The following is an 18,905-nucleotide window of genomic DNA, read 5'->3' as shown; positions in this document are numbered from 1 at the left end:
GGACTGTAAAATTCTCATCAGGTCTATTATCAAATGCTTTCACTATATTATTTTTATACCAGGAAATTAAAATAAAAGCAAACACTTTTTCCATAAGTGATAAATAGTTTTCTTTAAGAGCTTTTTTCCACTAAATTTCTTGAAGAAAAAAAAAGAAAAAAAAAAAAAGAACAAAAACAACATCAACAGAAAAGCAGTATTCAGAACAAGAAAAAGTTCACTGAGAGTCCCAAGTCCCATTATCTCTTGCTTCTTAACCCAGCATCTAATTTCCTCTTCATTCATATATCACTTACTCTGACATACAGAAATATACAGTACCATGCTATTAAACTGGTGGCTTATACAAAGGAGTGGTTTCCCAGTCATTTTCTGACTCTAAGCTAGTCTTTGAAAATGTCATTTCTGGGTAATTACCTCCCATCAAAAAAAAAAAAAAAAATCGATATTTGTTTATGCCCAAGTTTATTCATAACTTTTATGGCATGTGCAGAAACTGGGCTCTTAAACTGAACTTGCAATTATAAATCAGGTGTGCTGGTCTCTGAAAAATTATTGTTATTACATTCCTTTGACTTCCTGATATAGTTTCTGATTGTGCAAACAAAATCAGTCTGCATGGTCTCACTGATAGCTGTGGTTTGTTAGCTGCAGAATCAACATTGTCACAGAAATGGTAGTAAGCTCTTCCCACCTTGTCCTCATGACTGTTCTTCATACCAAAAGAAGAAGCTAGTCAAAATAGCCTATGTTAGGAATAGTACTACAACAATATATTAAAATGTATCAATTAATTTGTTAAATTGTCACATTGTTTTAGAATCCTGGATATTTGAAAAAAATAATAAAATAATAAATAAAAAGTAAATAAAAATAAAAATGAGTAGGGGACCTCTCATACTCATAATGAAGACATAATCAAATCTCCATGTCTGTAGCAAATATCTTTCTTAGTAATGTAGCCAGTAAGTAAGACTTCAGCAAGCAGTTTGATTTATTGTATGGACCAAAAAAAAAGAATATTTTATTTGAATAAAGCAGGTGTTTACCTTACTCTTTCAACTCACGCTGTTTTTTATTACCTATTGTTTCATTCCAACTACTCTTACTGTGTTTTCTTATTTTTTTGTTCTGATTATTAATTTTATTTTTAGTTACTTTACAGACAGTAAGAAGTCTGATACCATGCCAGGAGTCTCTGCATCTCCTTTTTAGGTGCTCTACTCTGAATTATAAATACACTATGCCCACTTTAAACCCTGATCATCAAAAACTAACAATGTTCCTTTTACCCCTCCAATCCTGCTTTCTACACCACCCTGCTTAAAATACTGGGTGTCTTTTCAGAATAGGCTGAAATAGGCTGAAATGAGGGAGGAGCCGGCATGTTTATGTTCATTAAAGTTTTAAAGCAGTAAAATAATATACATAGAAATCCAGAAAAAGAATAATCCTTTAAATTCCTACTAGTTCTGTTATTTTAAGTCACCCAAGATGACAACATATATGTATACTGAATTTTAACTTACTCTTTGTGTATTCTGTAGCTCAAAAATATATGAAGTGTTCATCTCCTTTTCCATATGGATTCAGCTTATGCTCAATTTGTATGCAAAGCAAATAATTTGCTCACACTTGTAAAGGATATGCATTATCAGAACACAACACCTGCAGGACAAAAGAGAGGTTAATTTCATTGTTGCTATGAAGCAAAGGAGATCATTATAGAGCCTGCAGTAACCAAGCTCTGTGAAATAGCTGCATTAGTCATTAACTTTCCAGCACTAAATTTCATATCAGACTCAATTAACTACTACATAGCTTTTAATGCCAATATTTTTCAGATGCAGCTCTTGTTTACTAATAAGATTTCCCATCACAGCTATCTTTGCCATTACTTTGCTGGTGTTATTATTCAAGTCTTTAGTTTCTCCATAGAAAATGGGACAATGACAATCACATATTTGCTGAAAGTATTCTTTAAATTATGCTTCAAATTTTTAAATATTTAAATTACACTTTTCAATGAAAGGTAATGAAAGTATACAAGATGAATGTCATTTATGCATTATAACCACAGATTGGAGTTGTCAAAGAACTTCTACAAATGTGATCAGAAAATTTCTGTTACTTTAGATTTTCATGATCAAAGCCCTTTAAATAAGAAGTGACCTTTAAATTTGTTATTATCTTATCATATGGAAAGCCAAAGCTCAGAATAAAAGTCACAAAGTAAATATAACCATGAAATAATTTGTATAAGCAATTAGCATAACATGCATATATCAGTAGCAGCTAGATTAAGAGATCAGATTGACCACAGCCTACAGAAAAATATTCTAGTCTTTTTCTCTCTGGTGTCCACCCACAATTTTGCTCTTTTGGAGGGATGAAGGAGATCCTTAGATTCAGATAGCACCATCTGTAGCTTTACCTTATTTGGTTGATTGGTTCGATGCCTTTATGCCCTTTGTATTACTGCTAGTTTTTTTTGTTTGCTTGTTTTTTGCTGTTGTTGCTTGTTTGTTTGTTTGTGCTGTGCTGTGGGAGAAATTACAAATGGAAATGGCCAAATTATAAATCAGAGTTATATTTTAGATTTGAAAAATACCCAGGCACTCACAGTTTACCTGTGAAAAAACCTAGTTTTGAAAACACTTGTGAAAGCACTTCTCTCTAGTTTGGAAAGAACTGCGAATGATATATTTAGTATCTATAGTCAATGTTGGGTTGTTTTTGCCTTCACGGCCTCAGAAAGCCTGAGTAACAAGTCTGTACAACAAAGAACTATTAAGCAGTGGTAAGTTTTGTGGACATAGTATGGAAAAATAATTAATGAAGGTATCCAGTGGAAAAGTAGTCTTTAAAGTTGATTCTTATAGACTGTACTTTTTTTAATGCAACAGAAAATCTGCTAATGTTGTAGCCTGGTATGTTTTTTCCTGTTTCTGTGACTTCTCCAGCTTTCTCATCTCTTTTGTTCAAGATCGTCTCCCTCTGCATGTTTCTATCATTTGCTATGCTTTACTATTCTCTTCTGGATTGGGACTATAGGAAAGAATCACGCAGTAGCTAATATGAGTTATGCTGTTTTCATTTAATTAATTAATTTATTTATTTATTTATTTATTTATTTTTAAGGAAGTTATGTAGCTTAGTGACAACCATCAGGAAACAAACAAACAAAAACCTCTACCAGTTACTGTCTGGGACAAAGGATTTATCAATCACAAAGCATTGGTAACAACTACCAAAAGTAAATTTTGTACTATTTGTAAAGATCATGTCGTATTGAGAATTCTGGTGTAAGATCTATTCATGTTTTCTCACAGATCCTGTATGGGGCATTCACTATCATTCTCCTTGTGCTGGGACCAGTTGGGATTACTGCTTTATTTGTACCATTGGGCATTTTCTTCAGGTATTACTCATCTGATCTCATTTTGATTAGAAAACCTATAGGAGCAATATCTAAATGGTATGGAAAATCAAAAGAAGGATCTATGTTTAGGGCAACTCTACAGTAAGGAGTGGGATTGCTGCCAAGAGCAATATTTATCTGAAAGAGCATATTTATGAGCTTCACTGAGGTTCTGTGTAGCAATATCACGACATAGAGATGATGCATTGTATCTCATGCTGAATCCTGATGTTACAAAAACATAGTGAAGGAGCCCTCACCATTGTGTTCCCAGAAGCAAAAAAGTATTTTAGCAGAGGGCTGCCCTCAGTGACCTGCAAGGTTGCAGAAGAGAGATAGAAATGTAAGACACAGTAAACAAGCACAATTGAACTAGAAAAAAGAACATACTCTTACCACAGAGTACAGAGAGTTGGGCATATGTCCATGTGTGTGTGATTATTTTTTTATTCTAAAGCTCCCACCTTAGATAAAGAAATAATGTTTTCAGGCAGAGCACTGTCAAAGAAAAATGTGTTGTTAAGGAAATGATCCATCTGTCAGATGAGCAAACAATCTGAGAAAAATGTGGTGGATTTGAAAACTGTTTTGATGAAAGCTGTTAACAGAGTTTTGCTTCCCCACCTCATCCTGTGCATATAGAAGAATCCTACTAAACAACAAAAGAAACTAATTTCATTTGTCTTTCAAATAGTGTTGTGGAATAAGACTTCCCAGGTAGACTTAATTAAAAAAAAAAAAAAAAACAGAGTTCACAGCTCCTATCCCAGTTCTCCAGTATTCTTTGCAGGGCAATTGTATGAGGTATTTCTCATCTTACATTGGGATCAGTTCTTTATTTACTAAAGGGGATAATCTGTATTAATAATGCAAAAAGGTCTCATGTGTGAAAACTTTATTGTCTAGTCTAATCATTTTGCATGTTGATCTCATAGAGGGAGATCTCCAAGGATATACAAATTTAATACAAATTCAAAACATAATTTGGTATAGGTTACTTCTCAAAGTTTACACAGTTTCAATTTGAATTGTGGCCTCAGGGGTGAAAGGCCATTAAATAACCTAGTGATCCATGAAGACAATTTCAAAATGTACAGTAGGTAAAATAATATGAGATAGTTTCTGTATTTGCATTTTTAATTTGTTGCTGCTAAAGAACATTATTAAAAATCTTCATCTTTGGTATATGTTTTTTCTCTCCAATAAACTAGTTGAGCTTTTCATTACTGACTATTACACATTCCCTGTGAGACCTCTCGTCCTTCTAAACAAATGTATAACGATCATCTCTCTGGATGCTTTCTGTACTGCCTTCTGTCTCCCACATGTATCCTGTAAGATAACTGGGTTTATAAGTCAGAAGAAGCAAACTTCTCCCTTCCTCCCATCCAAACATATTGTAAGCAATCATAAAACTCTTTACATGCATACCTGTAGTAAATAAAATAATGTCCTTATGAGTATCTCACCTAGTTTTTTGCTTCCTTCAGTGAAACTTGACAGTAAATTAATTGAAAAAATTTCATTGCTAAAAGGATGCAACATCCTGAGAAGAAATGATAAACCTCTTTTCACATGGCATGAAGTGTTTAATGTCAGGTAAACATTCTAAAGGATATCCTTTGTCCTTTGCACCTTTAAGTGGATGACTGGCTACTGCAGAAGTTAATTGCAAATTGAACATGTATATTTCCAGGAAGAGACTAGCCTTTTAGATTTTGATTTTAATATTTTCAAAAGAAAAAGTTGTATTCCCTTACTGTTTTTAAAATAATAGATTCATTGATAAATCTAGATTTAAACAGAACCTTGGAAAACTATCTTGTCCAACCTCATTTTGAAAGCAGGTCCTCAGATTAGGTTTTCCAGGTCCCTGTCAAGCCAAGTCTTGAATACTTCCAGTGAGGGAGATTCTACCACTCCTGTGGGGTAGCCTATTTAAAAATATCTATTATTCTCATATAAAAGATTTATTTACTAAAGGGGTGCACTGCCATTTTCTCAACTTGCTGTTTAGCAGAACCTCCATGTTTCTACTTGGGATTATTTTTACAATTAGAGTTTGAATAATTTCAAATGGTCTTCCTGTAAATGATGAATAAAATACTATTGTCTGCAAGATTAACAATTTTTTTTTTTTTTTGCCTTTATTTTGTGAAAGAGATGGAATTTGATAAATTTTAAAAAGGATTAGATAAAAATGGCAGAGCTATTGCAGTTAGAAATTAAAACACTATCTACAGATACCTTAAAGGAGGCTGTAGCGAGGTATGGGTTGGTCTGTTCTCCCACGTGCCTGGTGATAGGACGAGGGGGAATGGGCTTAAGTTGAGCCAGGGGAGTTTTAGGTTGGATATTAGGAAGAACTTCTTTACCAAAAGGGTTGTTAGACATTGGAACAGGCTGCCCAGGGGAGTGGTGGAGTCACCATCTCTGGCAGTCTTTAAAAGACGGTTAGATGTAGAGCTTAGGGATATGGTTTAGTGGGGACTGTTAGTGTTAGGTCAGAGGCTGGACTCGATGATCTTGAGGTCTCTTCCAACCTAGAAATTCTGTGATTCTGTGATTCTGTGATCTTAGTAATGTCCTGAGGTAAATTGTATTTTTCCATGTCGGTTGTGACTTTAATATAGCTTGATGGGAATTGATCTGTATCTTGGATTTATAAGGTAATAAAAAGCATGGTGTAAAGTAGTAGAGTGAACAGAAGTGTGTAGGGTAGCAATTCATGGTTTCCCGTGACTGTGAGGGGATAGACTCCGTGACTCCAATGTTTATAATTCATATACATCAGATGCCAAAGGACTTCTGAAGTGAATATGTATTAACAGTCAAAATATTTCTCATTACAAGTGTAAGCTGCTTGAGATTTCAGAAATAATAAGCAACTGGATAATCTAGATTGTTCTCTCAACTTCAATGTTAAACCATTATATAATTCTTCATTGGTTTCCTAATCTTCTACTGCATTCCTCTATTAAAGAAGGAAATTCACAAGTCTCTTTTTTGAACCCTGGAAAAGTATAGAATTTATTAATGAAACGTATGGAAACAGTCATGTACCAGGTTGATTCAGAGCTAAAGTCCTTTCTCCTAGTTTCATCATTCAGATTATGTCTATAAACCAAAAGCATGCTTACCACTGTAATTACATCTTTTTTGCACAAATAAATCAGTCTGTTAGGAGAAGAACAATGATTTTGTTGTTGTTGTTTTTGTCTTTGTTGTTGTTGTTTTTGTTGTTGTTAATCCTTTAATACCAAGCAAGCATGAATACAACTTACAGAGTACTCTGATTGGTGACCTTAGAGGTTACAATCACCCCAAGAAAGGTACTCACAATATGCAGAAAATTCTAATTTTCCACTAATATAACCACATAACTCATAATGATCCTTCACGTGGTGGAAACCTACCAGTAACAGCTCCTCTATATCGACATAAGGATGGCATTAATATGTAAATTCCAGGATTCAGAAAGTAGGTTTTCTTCAGTCAACCATGCTGCAACAACAAAAAAATACTTAGTGACCCACACAAACCTTAAAATAAATTTTGAAATCATCTCATAAAACATAACACTCATACAATGTTCTCATGAATGAACCTAAGCAAACTTGAAGACTATTAGAAAGGAGTGGAAACTCAATGAGAAATCACACATTCCACTTACTGAGAAGACACATTCACAGTGGGTGACCAATACAATAATAGCTTGTACAAACAGGATTCTTAAATTTGAATTTTAATCTCCATTGAGTTTTCAAAAAGAACCCTCATTTATGTCTTCAAACTTTTGTCATTCTCTAGCCTTTCTTTAGAGAAGATCCTTTTGCTTCCTACATGCAACAGTGTCCTTATAGTTAGTTTCTTATAAAGCACTGTGATTACTTTATGTTCAAATGCAGAGCTTTCAGAAGAACAGTGACAGGCTTACACATTGATCATTTATGACTGAAAAAGCAAAGAGGTATTTAGTTGGAGTAAGACCTTTTGAAATACAAGATTTTTGTTTTGAAAAGACACTTACAGGGATGCTGAATTTACCAGACTGTAACGCAGATTGTTGATTTGAAACCAGCTCATCTTATACATCCACAAATTTTTTGACTCATTCATTTTGAACTATATCAAGCCACTCAGTGTTTCTTCTGCAGACTCTGAAATATCAAAATATATTTCCATTATATTTGCTTGGCTTTCTTATCTTCCTCAGCTTTTTTATTTCCTGAAATAAATCTCTCTTAAAGAAAGCTTTTCAAATAAACAACTTATCACTAATGAAGTAAATATATTGTTTATAAAGTTAATATTAGATCCAATACCTGTTTCATAGTCCTAGTTTCTTCTAGTTCTTGTAGTTTCATACTACAAGAGAGTTCTTAGACTTCCCTAGTTTACACCTACCTCACTTTTGATTTATTAAGAAAAACAGCTAGTTTTAAGAGCTTTAGGATGCAAGGAGAGGAATCCCCAAAACTGCTATGGGAAAAGGACAGCTCAGAGACTGAAAAATTGAAGTGTCAAACTTTTTTCACTGTTTATGAAAAGAAGTTAGATTTTTCTTACTATTCTACTTGACAGCAACATCTTCTGAACAGCTACCAGATATTACTACAAAGATGTGGTTTATTAAAACTGGGAAAATCAAGAACTACCAAAAATAATAATAATAAAAGAAGAAACATTAGTTTCATAAGTGATTTTTTACAATTTAATATGTTACGTCTTATATGTATGCAATATTCTGTTTTACACTGAACTTTTATAATATTTGTAATTAATAAATTTGGATCCATAAAAATTAATAAGCTTTATTTACTATAACTGCAATGTAAAATATATTATAGATATAAACTATTATCATGCAAACTAATCTGTCTTAGGGAAAAAAAAAGTATATATATATATGTATATATATGTCCAACAGCTAACATAAGAAAACAAGGAAGAAACAGTTAAACTGGTAAAAAGACCAAGCAGTTGAAAAACACTCTATATTTTCAAACACATATTCTATACTATTCATTTAGCAATGGTTCTCCTCAGTTCTCATTTCTCCCAAGTTTGTTAGCATTCCACTAATAACCTGCTTACCTCAGTGTGTCGAACTTCATGGAGTGATTCCCAAGTCCTTTCAAACTCTGTCAGCCTTGACTGAAGAGGTAATCTCCTTTTCTTCAGATTGCAGAATCAGAGAATCATAGAATCACACATCATCATCTAGGTTGGAAGAGACCTCCAAAATCACCTAGTCCAACTTCTGACTCAACACTAACCTGTCCTCCACTAAACCATATCCCTAAGCTCTACATCTAAACATCTTTTAAAGACCTCCAGGAATGATGACTCAACCACTTCCCTGGGCAGCCTATTCCAATGCCTAACAACCTTTTCAGTAAAGAAGTTCTTCCTAATATCCAACCTAAACCTCCCCTGGTGCAACTTTAGTCCATTCCCCCTTGTCCTGTCACCGGGCATGTGGCTAAATAGACTAATCCCCACCTCTCTATATCCTCCAGTAAGGTACCTATAGAGAGCAATAAGGTCACCCCGAGCCTCCTCTTTCCAGGCTATACAACCCTAGCTGCCACAGCTGCTCCTTGTAAGACTTATTCTCCAGACCCCTCACCAGCTTCATTGCCCTTCTCTGGACATGCTCGAGCACCTTGACGTCCTTCCTGTAGTGAGGGGCCCAAAACTGAACATAGTACTCGAGGTGCAACCTCACCAGAGGCGAGTACAGGGGGACAATCGCTTCCCTAGCCCTGCTGGCCACACTGTTCTTTATACAAGACAGAATGCTGTTGGCCTTCTTGGCCACCTGAGCACACTGTGGGCTCATATTCAGCTGACTGTCAACCAGTACTCCCAGGTCCTTCACTGCTAGGAAGCTTTCCAACCACTCATCTCCCACCCTGTAGCGCTGCTTGGGGTTACATGTACTTTCTTTGCAAAAAAATGATGGACATGTTCCAACATGGCTGAAAGTTATCTGAAAAGGGAATTAAAATCATTACCATTTCTTTTTATCCTTAATTTAAGTGTTATTGACAATTAGCTTAAGAGCTAAGCTCTGTCTTATCTGTGATGATGAGTCAATAGATTAGTGTGTATTTCAGTTCTGTCCTCCTCTCTAATTTGAATTTTTTAGTGTTTGGATTACTCTCCAATCCATTCAGACTATCATACCTTTATTTATGAGAACATTTGAACATTTAAGAAAGTTTACTCGTCTGTGAGAAGTCGGTAGCATAGTAGCATCTAGGGTTTTTTTTATTATTATTATTATTATTTGTTTAGTTAATTAGCAGTAGCAAAAATCATGTGTTTTTAAAAGTTAAGTTTTTTGTGATACGTAAAAATACATGCTAGCAGATGCAAGCAGTTTTGAAATTGCATGCACTTTTTATTTTTAGAGTATACATTAATATATTAAGGACACTGGGTTTAATAATAAAACCGAATTTCAGAAATGAAAAGAGAATCCTCTGTGATGCCAGGTGTTTAATTCAGGTGTTAAATTTCTATAACTAACATTAACAGTGAAAGCCCTTGTTTACTATCAGCAATTCATGGGCTTACTGCAAAAAAAGCTCATATTCTCTTCACAGATGCTGTTAGTTCTGTTCCTTGTTTGTAGGATATGCTGCTCAAACCAGCATATTAAACATTTCATAAAGTTGTTATCAATTATTTCATTTGATATTGATAACAATGGAGAGAAAACAAGCTACTCAGCTCATTACCTACAAATTTCTAGCTTTCTTCCATCCAGGCCAGTCAAGGGTAAGGCTTTGGATCATAGATTTACTATTAAATTTTGCTGAGAGGAAAAATTAAAAGATAGTAACTCAAGCATAAATGAAGGGAAATAAATTCTTACTAAAACAAAGAAATAGCTATGACAAAACAATGAAATCATATTCCATATCTTGAAAATAAACTGGAAACCTCCAAAATAGTCTTGACAATATTGTCTTGTCTTGACATAAAAGTCCAGATGTATTAATCAACAACACTCAAAAAATCTTAAATATTTTTTTTCATATTTTTCATGATACTTTCATGATTTTATTTTTCATTACTGTCTGTGTATCCAGATGTTCATAAAACACCTTTAAAATTAGCTACAAATTTAAAACCAAATTTAAAATTACATTGAATTTATCTAACTGATTGAATTTATCTAACTATGATGCAGCTGGTTCGCCTTTTAATAAAAGTGAATATTCTTATGAAAGGATATAAATATATGTTTTTTACAGTTCTAAGTATTGAAAGATAGACATGATGTTCCTAACATCTGATGGTGAATAGTCCCTTTAGTATTTAGTTTTAGGACCTTCATCCTTATTTCTGCTACTTATGTTCAACTGAAATTAAAGTACAAAGAATATGTTAAATGTTAGCCTCCTGTTTCAAAAAAAAAAAAAAAAAAAAAGAAAAAGGTATTAAATGTGTTCATATTCAAAAAATTCTGTTGAAATTAAAAGCAGATTCTTAGATTGATGAGTTGGTTTCTTTGGTTTTGTTTGTTTGCTTGTTGATGTTTTTTGTGTTTTTTTTTTGGTTGGTTGGTTGGTTGGTTGATTTGGTTTGGTTTTACTTTTGTTTTTATTTGTTTGTTTCTTGAGACCTGAAATGGTCTTAAGAACTGGCAGATTTACCTGAACTGTTACAAAGGCACCTCCTCGTGTGAAATTTGTTTCCCAAAGAAAATATATTCTTCAAGAACAGATAACATCCAAGAGTCATCTTATATTTAACCAAGATATGTGCAAAAGACTTGGAAAATTTTAGAATCTGAAAGTGAGTTTCAGTCTGATCTTAAATTGAAATTTAAACTAATCATGATTCTTATTCAAATAGTACCTCTAATAGAAATAGGAGACTTGTATCTTTTCAACCCTAAATCAGATTTTGTTTTTTTTTTTGAATGAATGAACAATAATTTATTAAATACTGCACAACCAATTCAAGGTTTTCACTAAAGCGTTGTAATTATAGCTTCAACCAATAGTTTTACTACTCTAATTTAAACCGATGTTAGGTTGCTTAACACTCCCAGTTTTACCCACATAAGAATACTGGTACCTCAGCTTTATGGTTCAGCTTTATACCTCAGCTTTTACATGCTTCCCAGAGATTTCTATAAGACAATGTTAGAAATTACAGCAATGGCCTATATTCAAATCCAAGGTTGTAATGATGTTCTAATGCTTAGAGTAATTTCAGGCCTGGAGTTAAAAGAAGACTTCCATCAGAGCAGAGACATTCTCTGTCAGAGCTGTAAAAATTGCTGAGCCAATGTCATGAGATCGCACACCTTTTCTTTGCTTGCTTGTACAAAAAATCTATACTGTGAATAATAGACCTCATACGTATACCTCTTAAGTAAAGAATGGGAAGCTGGGGTGCGGGTGGGGAGTAACCAGAGACACTCCTCACCTCCCCCCCCCCCAAAAAAAAAAAAAAAAACACCATAAAACAACAACAAAAACTTAAAAAAAAAAAAAAAGTTAAATCAAAAAAAATCAAAGGGATAAGCGCAAACACAAGGTTTCAAATTTCTCTGCATGTGAGTAGCAACGTAAGAAAAATTCCTGATAACTCTAGAACCGCAGTATAATGTAATACTTATGTGACAAGATCTTAGCATTTTCACCAGAGAAAAACATTTCTGTTAGCCCAAGAGAAGAAGCAAAAAAGGGTGAGAATAAGCTATGAGGCAGAGAAGGAGGTCAAGACTGCTACTTCTGGCAGCATTGCTATCTGACAACATATTTGAAACCACATTTTGAAGTGTTATGGATTTACATTTTTCATCAAAAGTACATCTTCATGTTCTAGTCATGATTAAATGTGATGTTTCTTGTGAAAAGACTACAATATGAAAGAAGGGAAGGGAAGGGAAGGGAAGGGAAGGGAAGGGAAGGGAAGGGAAGGGAAGGGAAGGGAAGGGAAGGGAAGGGAAGGGAAGGGAAGGGAAGGGAAGGGAAGGGAAGGGAAGGGAAGGGAAGGGAAGGGAAGGGAAGGGAAGGGAAGGGAAGGGAAGGGAAGGGAAGGGAAGGGAAGGGAAGGGAAGGGAAGGGAAAGGAGAATCTAAATAAAATTATAGAGTTCCATCAGTACAGAACAACAATCTTTATAAGATTTTATCTTTGAGCAGCTTCTGTAATTGAATGTCGTGGAAAATTACTTCTCATTAAGTACAATATTTTTAAAGAAATTAATGTGATATTTGAATGGTTTTGCAGGCCAATGCACATGCAGCTATTAGCCATGAAAGCTAGCTATGTAGGAGTGAACTGATATTTTGATTTGCACTGGTTACAACTTTTAAAGCAATGATGCTTCCATATAAAACCAAGATTCAATTTATATAACTACAGAGGTGAAAGACCAACCTTCTACTGGAATACCCATTAGTTGAATTGGATTCATAATACGACTGCACTGCAGATCTGCAGATTACATTAATTTAGAGATGAAAATCAGTAGATATATAGCAAATATTTTACACTTCTTATATACAGTGCAGTGAAACAGCAGTTGAAATTATGTAAGGATGTAGTGACATGTCATCTAACCATGTTTGCTATCCTGTGACCAAAGACCTCTTTTGTGGCACAGAAATCATTTACTTTTTCACACATTCATGGATCATAGACTCCAATTAAATACAAATAGCTTCAAACATTTGACAGGTAAGCAGATTTCACAGATGTTGTTTAAAACAATTTGAGAAAATCAATGCCAGATAACCAACTGATCATTCTTATTGTTTTAAGTGAATAGCAATATTAAGAAGAAATAGTATTTGCTTAACTATACATCAGCAGGGAACATTTCAGAATCCTGAGCTTCCAAGGCAGCAGGATGTGATGCTTTGTTATAGCTGTCAAGTTTGCTGCATTGCAGGCTAATGGCAGTGGTTTAGGACAGCAGTGTTAATGCTAATGTTCGAAGACTGTCATTAACCAGTGCACTCGTTCTAAAATAAGACATTAATTGACCCCACAGGAGTGTTAAAATGTAAAAAATATTGTCTGTTAATTCTGAACATTAGTTGATTTCTGCTAGATTTCTGCCTCTGCTACTGAAGCAACATAACAAAACCAGAAACAAACTTTTCATATAGAAACCTCCTCAAAGAATTGCTTATACAATTAGACAGAAGAATGTAACAAAGAAATGTTAGTTCTATTTCTGCTCTCTCTTTTACACAAATATACATAAAACACCTGTACATAAACATACACATGCATTTTGTTTAATTTCCCTAAATATCTCTACTGCCTGATACCTACTTGCAGCTTGCTTTTCAATTTTTCATGTTTTATTATATTAGAAAAAATAAATCATAACTCAAAGAAAAATTGATACTGCAAAATTACATAAAAAGATATAAATCATCAGATTTTGTTTTCTGACTGAAAACATCAACTATGATCCCAAACACTGATATTCAATGAGATATTGTGTCTTTACCATGTCTAGTTTTTGGTAGCTATCCAGAAGAGAAGATTTCAAGAACAAGCATACACACTTGAAAATTACAGCATAGCTTTATATGATAAGGTCTTTCTGCTTAAAATATTTCTCCTTTGTATTCTTTAGAATCTTCATTTCTGTATAATTTTCCATGAAACTGCTTTCCTCGCTGGGATTTTATGTGAACCTAATTTAGTTTTTTGGAGCCTTAAATTTCCCTAAAATGCACCCCAAAAAATCCATAAACCCAACACGTTTCAAAACTATTAGGGTTCTAGGAACCCAACCTGTATTCTAACGGTCCCATCACTAAACTCAATTAATTCTATTTTCTACAGCCAGTGCACTATGCCTATTACCTTCAGGGCACCAACTTGTAATTGCTATTCATGTAAGGCTTTTATCTCTAGAACTATCCATACACATTCACCAAAGTGATGTACAGAAAGGGTGAAAAGAAGCTTAGAAGGTTGCTCAATAGCTTGTTGTCTTAAAAGGACGTACTGTGATCACTGAACCAGAGGTAGAAATCTTGTACCACTAAATTGAACCCTTCAATTGAACCTATCAGAGGTTCCATATAACCTATAGGCATGTTGGTGCCATCTGCTTTTGTCAAGGGTGAAAGTTATATGGGAGAAAATTAGCCTTGCACATATCACAGAATCACAGAATCACAGAATTTCTAGGTTGGAAGAGACCTCAAGGTCATCGAGTCCAACCTCCAACCTAACGCCAACAGCCCTCCACTAAACCATATCCCTAAGCTCTACATCTAAACGTCTTTTGAAGACTTCCAGGGATGGTGACTCCACCACTTCCCTGGGCAGCCTGTTCCAATGTCTAACAACCCTTTCAGTGAAGAAATTCTTCCTAACATCTAACCTAAAACTCCCCTGGCTCAACTTAAGCCCATTCCCCCTCGTCCTGTCACCAGGCACGTGGGAGAACAGGCCAACCCCCACCTCGCTACAGCCTCCCTTGAGGTACCTAAAAAGAGCGATAAGGTCACCCCTGAGCCTCCTCTTCTCCAGGCTGAACAAGCCCAGCTCCCTCAGCCGCTCCTCGTAGGACTTGTTCTCCAGGCCCCTCACCAGCTTCGTCGCCCTTCTCTGCACCCGCTCAAGCACCTCGATGTCCTTCTTGTAGCGAGGGGCCCAAAACTGAACACAGTACTCGAGGTGCGGCCTCACCAGAGCTGAGTACAGGGGGACGATCACCTCCCTCGCCCTGCTGGTCACGCTGTTCCTGATACAAGCCAGGATGCCGTTGGCCTTCTTGGCCACCTGAGCACACTGCTGGCTCATATTCAGCTGACTATCCACCATCACTCCCAGGTCCTTCTCTGCCTGGCAGCTCTCCAACCATTCCTCTCCCAGTCTGTAGCTCTGCTTGGGGTTATTGCGCCCCAGGTGCAGGACCCGGCACTTGGCTTTGTTGAACTTCATGCAGTTGACCTCAGCCCATCGGTGCAGCCTATCCAGATCCTCCTGCAGAGCTTTCCTACCCTCGAGCAGATCGACACACGCACCTAACTTGGTGTCATCTGCGAACTTACTGAGGGTGCACTCGATGCCCTCGTCCAGATCATCGATGAAGATATTAAAGAGGACCGGCCCCAGCACCGAGCCCTGGGGGACGCCACTAGTGACTGGCCTCCAACTGGACTTGGCTCCATTCACCACGACTCTTTGGGCCCGGCTATCCAGCCAGTTTCTAACCCAGCGAAGCGTGCGCCAGTCCAAGCCAAGAGCAGCCAGTTTCTTGAGGAGAATGCTGTGGGAGACGGTGTCAAAAGCCTTGCTGAAGTCAAGGTAGACCACATCCACAGCCTTTCCCTCATCCACCCAGCGCGTCACTCTGTCATAGAAGGAGATCAGGTTCGTCAGGCATGACCTGCCTTTCATAAAGCCATGCTGACTGGGCCTGATCGCCTGCTTCCCCTGCAATTGCTGCATGATGACTCTCAGGAGGATCTGCTCCATGAGCTTTCCTGGCACTGAGGTCAAACTGACAGGCCTGTAGTTTCCCGGGTCTGCCCTCCGGCCCTTCTTGTAGATGGGCGTCACGTTTGCTAGCCGCCAGTCGATTGGAACCTCCCCTGATAGCCAGGACTGTTGATAAATGATGGAAAGTGGCTTGGCCAGCTCCTCTGCCAGTTCCCTCAGTACCCTTGGGTGGATCCCATCCGGCCCCATCGACTTGTGCACATCTAAGTGCCGTAGCAGGTCACCAACCAGTTCTTCATGGATAATGAGGGCCACATCCTGCTCCCCATCGCCTTCCACCAGCTCAGGGTACTGAGTATCCAGAGAACATCCGGTATTGCCGCTAAAGACTGAGGCAAAGAAGGCATTGAGCACCTCCGCCTTTTCCTCATCTCTTGTAACTAAGTTTCCCCCCGCATCCAGTAAAGGATGGAGATTCTCCTTAGTCCTCCTTTTTGTGTTGATGTATTTATAGAAACGTTTTTTGTTATCTTTAACGGCAGTAGCCAGATTGAGCTCCAGATGAGCTTTGGCCTTCCTAATTTTGTCCCTGCACAGCCTCGCTACTTCTTTAAAGTCCTCCTTAGTGGCCTGCCCACTTTTCCAAAGCTTATAAACCCTCTTTTTCCTCCTAAGATCAAGCCACAATTCTCTGTTGAGCCAGGCCGGTCTTCTTCCCCGCCAGCTCGTCTTTGGGCACGTGGGGACAGACCGTTCCTGCGCCATTAAGACTTCCCTCTTGAAGAGCGCCCAGCCTTCCTGGACCCCTCTGCCCTTCAGAACCACCTCCCAAGGGACTCCACCAACCAGTGTCCTGAGCAGCTCATAGTCAGCCCTTCGAAAGTCCAATACAGCGGTTTTACTGGTCCCCTTCCTGGCCTCGCCAAGAATAGTGAACTCCACCATTGCGTGGTCACTCTGCCCAAGACAGCTCCCGACGATCACGTCCTCCACCAGTCCTTCTCTGTTTGTGAAGAGAAGGTCTAGCGGGGCACCACCCCTGGTAGGTTCACTAACCAGCTGCGTCAGGAAGCTATCTTCCACGCTCTCCAGAAACCTCCTAGACTGCTTTCTCAGGGCTGTGTTGTGCTTCCAGGATATGTCAGGGAAGTTGAAGTCCCCCACGAGTACAAGAGCTGATGATTTAGCAACCTCTGTCAGCTGCCTGTAGAATTCCTCATCCGTCTCCTCATTCTGGTTCGGCGGTCTATAGCAGACCCCGACCAGGACACTAGCCTTGTTGTCCCTGCCGATCCTAACCCAAAGGGACTCGACCTTGTCATTCCCAACCTCGAGTTCTACAACCTCGAAAGACTCTCTAATATAGAGAGCCACACCACCACCCCTTCTATGCTGCCTGTCCCTTCTATAGAGCTTATAGCCAGGCATTGCAGCACTCCAGTCATGAGACTGGTCCCACCACGTCTCCGTGATGGCAACCAAGTCGTAGCCTGCCTGCCGCACGATGGCTTCCAGCTCCTCCTGTTTGTTACCCATGCTGCGTGCATTGGTATAGATGCACTTCAGCTGGGCCATAGCCTTATCCTCCAGCCTTGCCATTGTTCCCCCTGGCACAGCCCCAACAATCCTAGCCTCAGCCCCATCCCCCTTCCTACCTAGTTTAAAGCCCTCTCGATGAGCCCTGCCAGTTCCTGGCCCAGGATCCTTTTTCCCCTAAAAGATAGGGACCCGTCTGCGGCCATCAGGCCAGGTGCTGAGTAAAGTGCCCCATGATCAAAAAACCCAAGATTTCTGCGTTGGCACCAGTCCCGGAGCCACGTGTTTAACAGGTGAGCTTTCCGTGTCCTCTCTGAACTCCTCCCTGCCACCATAGGGATGGACGAAAACACCACCTGCACTCCCGCTCCATCCACTAACCGACCCAGTCCCCTAAAGTCCCTTTTGATAGCCTTGAGGCTTCTCTCTTCGATGTTATCACTGCCCGCCTGGACTATCAAAAGGGGGTAATAGTCAGAGGGGCGTACCAGGTTAGGAAGCTTCCTGGCAACGTCCCTGACCCTGGCCCCAGGGAGACAGCAGACTTCCCTACGGGTAGGGTCAGGCCGACAAATAGGGCCCTCTGTTCCCCTAAGAGTCGAGTCGCCAACAACAATAACCCTCCTGTCTTTCTTGGTGGAGGCAGTCCTGAGGCGCGGAGTCGACCTCCTCGCCCCAGGCATCCTCCTGGGAACATTTGCTACCTCTTCCTCACACACCGGCCTCTCAACCTCTAGGGCCTCAAACCTGTTGTGTAAGGGCACCTGGGAGGGTGGGGCCGGAAGGGGAGGGGATCGCCTGCGATGTCGAGCAGGGACTTGTTTCCATTCCTCCTCAGCTCCCAGATCCCCTCCCTCTGCCCGACGGGGACAGGGCAGGGGGTCCGCCCCCATTTGAGAAGTCTCACCTCGGCACCTCCCCTTGAGGCCCTGCAGGGAGTTACTCCAGAAGTCTATCTCCCGCTCACAGTCCCTGATGGCCCTCAACCTCTCCACCTCCTCCTTGAGCTCCGCCACCATGCGGACCAGGTCATCCACCTGCTGGCACCTCACGCACGCAGTTTCTCTGCCTCCCGCCGATGGCAGCAACAGGCTCAGACACTCCTTGCATCCGGTGACCTGAACTGCGGCATTTTTTAACGGGTAGTCGGTCTGCGTGTGTACCGACTTCCTGGAGAGCGCGCCGTGCCTGGTGGCGACCATTATCACCTAGCTACGGCTGTTGTTAACGAGGTGTTGTTTGTGTGTAGGGGGAGCGCTCTGCCCTTCCTGCGCGCCCTGCCTGTGCGAACTGCCGCGCTAACTGCCGCGCCACTCCCTTCTGACGCGCCACGCCCTGTTTGCCCGTCCTGTTCGCCGCGCTCCTGGTCGCTCGCGCTCCCTAGGGGCAGCTTTTGAATGGCTGGGGGGGGGGCGCTGCTGGCTCCGCCTTCGCCTCGTCAGCCTCCCTCACGAGGGCTGCTGGGTCCTGGCGGCTCCCTCCAGTAGGCTCGATGCCGGAAA

The sequence above is a fragment of the Netta rufina genome, assembly GCF_964035555.1.
Source record: "Netta rufina genome assembly, chromosome: 5".
NCBI classification, from domain to species: Eukaryota; Metazoa; Chordata; class Aves; order Anseriformes; family Anatidae; genus Netta; species Netta rufina.
The sequence above is the reverse complement of the archived record's forward strand: the minus strand, read 5'-3'. Positions refer to the sequence as shown.